This window comes from Coregonus lavaretus, assembly GCF_964263955.1.
Source record: "Coregonus lavaretus genome assembly, chromosome: 2".
Classification (NCBI taxonomy): domain Eukaryota; kingdom Metazoa; phylum Chordata; class Actinopteri; order Salmoniformes; family Salmonidae; genus Coregonus; species Coregonus lavaretus.
The window spans coordinates 1,182,091-1,187,090 of record NC_139989.1 but is presented as its reverse complement, the minus strand read 5'-3'; the positions used below and the strand labels follow the sequence as shown (position 1 = coordinate 1,187,090).

Here is a 5,000-nt window from a genome sequence, read left to right as displayed (position 1 = left end):
TATCTTACCCGTATACATGGATGGACGCTTCTCCCTCTGTCACGGATGCCATGGTTGCCCTTAGTTTGAAGATGTGATCCGGAGAAAGGTGTTTTATACAATAGCCTTCTGTGTGTTCTCTTTTCGACTCCTTCCGCATATTTGCAATCAAACTGCAGAATTTTCTCCATCTCCTTAGCTATCATATTCTGCTTCCACCAGGCATTCCACTGATTTCTAAACTCGGTCAACTGCTTCCGTGACAACACTGTTGATCACCGTTTCAGAATACTCTACCATGTTTGGTTCTATGAAAATGTTTTTACCTATATCAGAGAGTCAGCATGGCACGATCATCCTCCAGAAAGTGGAGAGCATTAGCAACACTTTTGCAGTTCTTCATGATATCTTTCAAAAAGCTGCGGTAGAAAGGATTACCTACACATACTGAGCAGCTCATGTTATAGACAGAAAGCATGTTACATGCCAGACTAATCCGAACTCATCTCTTGGCATGTCCAGCCCATCCATTATCTCAGCCAATCATGGCTAGCGGGAAGGTTTCTGTCTTTTTCCGTGGCTAAACCAACTAGGCTCGTAGTTTAACAATTTGATTTGTATTTACAGATGGCATACAAGTTTGTTATTAAGGCACATGAAAGTTCATATGTTCCAGATTTCTGCCCCCCAAAAAGCATTTTGATAAAAGATAAATGTTTACGTTCAAATGGCTCTCCTGTGACGTACGACAAACGCCTAGTTTCCTGAAACTAGTCACATATTACAACCTATGTGTTGTGATAATTGCGTTGTTTGCTCAAAAACCTGTTAGCTCATATGCCTTGCGACCGTGATACACTACATTACCAAAAGTATGTGGACACCTGCTCGTCGAACATCTCATTCCAAAATCATGGGCATTAATATGGAGTTGGTCCCCCCTTTGCTGCTATAACAGCCTCCACTCTTCTGGGAAGACTTTCCACTAGATGTTGGAACATTGCTGCGGAAGACTAGCTTCCATTCAGCCACAAGAGCATTAGTGAGGTCGGGCAGAGATGTTGGGCGATTAGGCCTGGCTCGCAGTCGGCGCTCCAATTCATCCCAAACGTGTTCGATGGGGTTGAGTTCAGGGCTCTGTGCAGGCCAGTCAAGTTCTTCCACACCAATCTTGACAAACCAGTTCTGTATGGACCTCACTTTGTGCACGGGTGCATTGTCGTGCTGAAACAGGAAAGGGCCTTGCCCGAATTGTTGCCGCAAAGTTGGAAGCACAGAATCGTCTACAATGTCATTGTATGCTGTAGAGTTAAGATTTCCCTTCACTGGAACTAACAGGCCTAACCTGAACCATGTAAAACAGCCCCAGACCATTATTCCTCCTCCACCAAAATTTACAGTTGGCACTATGCATCCAGGCAGGTAGTGTTCTCCTGGCATCCGCCAAACCCAGATTCATCCGTCGGACTGCCAGATGGTGAAGCGTGATTCACCACTCCAGAGAACGAGTTTCCACTGCTCCAGAGTCCAATGGCGGCGAGCTTTACACCACTCCAGCCGATGCTTGGCATTGCGCATGGTGATCTTCGGCTTGTGTGTGGCTGTTTGGCCATGGCAACCCAATTCAAGAAGCTCCCAACGAACAGTTATTGTGCTGACGTTGCTTCCAGAAGCAGTTTGGAATTCGGTAGTGAGTGTCGCAACCGAGGACAGACGATTTTCTGCACTCGGTGGTCCCATTCTGTGAGCTTGTGTGGCCTACCAGTTCTCGGCTGAGCCGTTGTTGCTCCTAGATGTTTCCACTTCACAATAACAGCACTGACAGTTGACCGGGGCAACTCTAGCAGGGCAAAAATTTGACGAACTGACTTGTTGGAAAGGTGGCATCCTTTGACAGTGCCACGTTGAAAGTCACTGAGCTCTTCAGTAAGGCCCTTCTACTGCCAATCTTTGTCGACGGAGATTGCATGGCTGTGTGCTCGATTTTATACACCTGTCAGCAACGGGTGTGGCTGAAATAGCCAAATCCACTAATTTGAAGGGGTGTCCACATACTTTTGTATATATAGGTCTAAGGCTGAGACAATGAGAAGACACAGTGGCAGAATAAATTCAACCACACGTTTGTTTCATCACTAAACTGGAGGGGAACCTCTGTACGGTGAAGTCCACAAAGCATATTACATGTAACAAATGGTCACATGACCTAAAGCATGGTCAAGCAAGCTAATGTTTCCGACATTTTCAGGCTACTAAACAACTATTGATTTAGAACCACGGAGAGTTACCGCAAGTCTAAAAGAAAACAGGAGCTGCCAACACTATACCAGCACCTTTTCAACTTCAGTATTTCAACATCATCAAATCACTTAGTCTAATAAAGTGACATCTAAAAGATACCAAAAACGATTTAGTCCAATCAACTTAAGCTAAACATGTGGCTGCCCATGGTACTGATTTATGTGTGTGACTCACCCTACTAGTAGAGGAACACCAATGCCATCCTCCTCTCTTTCATATTAACCAAACGGTCTATGACTTTGTCATACAGTACACGCTTTTAGGTTTTGTTATCCTAGACTAGGCTACCTGGCTAAAATGCTTGCTCGCTAGGCTAACATCAACCTACTACATCTATACATTGAACTTCCGGTGGCACAATTTGAATTGATGGTTGGATCAGAATTGCTGTTATAATCATTGGCCAGTACGGAGAATTAAGGAAAACCACAAGTCCATATCCCTATCTCCATCCATTGCTAATTTAGGAAAGGGCCGATTTTAGCTAGCTAGCCACCAGCGAACAACGATACAACGAGATGCAACAATTCACGGTTTTTCTGTCAATGACGTGTTGCTTTTGATGTGATGTGATTGGTGTGAAGCCAAATCCAAACTGGTTTCACTTTTTTTTTAAATTGGTGCGCCAGGACAATTCACAGTTGAGCTCACTCAGTTTAGCTCAACGCTGATTGGCTATTCTTTTATTTTTTTTAAATAAGGTAGGCCAAATGCTCGCTGGCTTCCCCATGGGGCAGCGCACAATTGGCCCAGCATCGTCCAGGGTAGGGGAGGGAATGGCCGGCAGGGATGTACAGTGGGGAAAAAAAGTATTTAGTCAGCCACCAATTGTGCAAGTTCTCCCACTTAAAAAGATGAGAGAGGCCTTTAATTTTCATCATAGGTACACGTCAACTATGACAGACAAAATGAGAAAATAAATTCCAGAAAATCACATTGTAGGATTTGTAATGAATTTATTTGCAAATTATGGTGGAAAATAAGTATTTGGTCAATAACAAAAGTTTCTCAATACTTTGTTATATACCCTTTGTTGGCAATGACACAGGTCAAACGTTTTCTGTAAGTCTGCACAAGGTTTTCACACACTGTTGCTGGTATTTTGGCCCATTCCTCCATGCAGATCTCCTCTAGAGCAGTGATGTTTTGGGGCTGTCGCTGGGCAACACAGACTTTCAACTCCCTCCAAAGATTTTCTATGGGGTTGAGATCTGGAGACTGGCTAGGCCACTCCAGGACCTTGAAATGCTTCTTACGAAGCCACTCCTTCGTTGCCCGGGCGGTGTGTTTGGGATCATTGTCATGCTGAAAGACCCAGCCACGTTTCATCTTCAATGCCCTTGCTGATGGAAGGAGGTTTTCACTCAAAATCTCACGATACATGGCCCCATTCATTCTTTCCTTTACACGGATCAGTCGTCCTGGTCCCTTTGCAGAAAAACAGCCCCAAAGCATGATGTTTCCACCCCATGCTTCACAGTAGGTATGGTGTTCTTTGGATGCAACTCAGCATTCTCATTTTTTACCAAAAAGTTATATTTTGGTTTCATCTGACCATATGACATTCTCCCAATCCTCTTCTGGATCATCCAAATGCACTCTAGCAAACTTCAGACGGGCCTGGACATGTACTGGCTTAAGCAGGGGGACACGTCTGGCACTGCAGGATTTGAGTCCCTGGCGGCGTAGTGTGTTACTGATGGTAGGCTTTGTTACTTTGGTCCCAGCTCTCTGCAGGTCATTCACTAGGTCCCCCCGTGTGGTTCTGGGATTTTTGCTCACCGTTCTTGTGATCATTTTGACCCCACGGGGTGAGATCTTGCGTGGAGCCCCAGATCGAGGGAGATTATCAGTGGTCTTGTATGTCTTCCATTTCCTAATAATTGCTCCCACAGTTGATTTCTTCAAACCAAGCTGCTTACCTATTGCAGATTCAGTCTTCCCAGCCTGGTGCAGGTCTACAATTTGGTTTCTGGTGTCCTTTGACAGCTCTTTGGTCTTGGCCATAGTGGAGTTTGGAGTGTGACTGTTTGAGGTTGTGGACAGGTGTCTTTTATACTGATAACAAGTTCAAACAGGTGCCATTAATACAGGTAACGAGTGGAAGACAGAGGAGCCTCTTAAAGAAGAAGTTACAGGTCTGTGAGAGCCAGAAATCTTGCTTGTTTGTAGGTGACCAAATAATTATTTTCCACCATAATTTGCAAATAAATTCATTAAAAATCCTACAATGTGATTTTCTGGATTTTTTTCTTCTCAATTTTTCTGTCATAGTTGACGTGTACCTATGATGAAAATTACAGGCCTCTCTCATCTTTTTAAGTGGGAGAACTTGAACAATTGGTGGCTGACTAAATACTTTTTTCCCCCACTGTAGCTCAGTTGGTAGAGCATGGCGTTTGCAACTCCAAGGTTGTGGGTTCGATTCCCACGGGGGGCCAGTATGAAAAAATAAAAAATAAAAAAATAATGTATGCACTCACTAACTGTAAGTCGCTCTGGATAAGAGCGTCTGCTAAATGACTAAAATGTTTTTAAAAAATAATGCTACTGGCGGCAACAATGTCATACTCTTTTTGACCAGACAGCATCAGATACATGGCCTACACATACTGAGACAGAGGGGCGCTGTTTTGCTCGCTCTGATGCTTTCTACAGTTACATACAATCAGCCTTTTGCGAATTGAAGGAACATTTAGAAATGCAGAGAGATGAAACAT

At 44.0% G+C, this 5,000-nt stretch overlaps 1 protein-coding gene across 1 annotated transcript in view; it reads left to right on the top strand.

Annotated features, from left to right (window-relative positions):
* The window catches only part of ptchd1 (patched domain containing 1), a gene marked incomplete at both ends in the record, with an annotated part of 76,461 nt that overhangs the window by 44,372 nt on the left and 27,089 nt on the right, over nt 1–5,000 (top strand). The gene's annotated exons all lie outside the window — the stretch shown is intronic.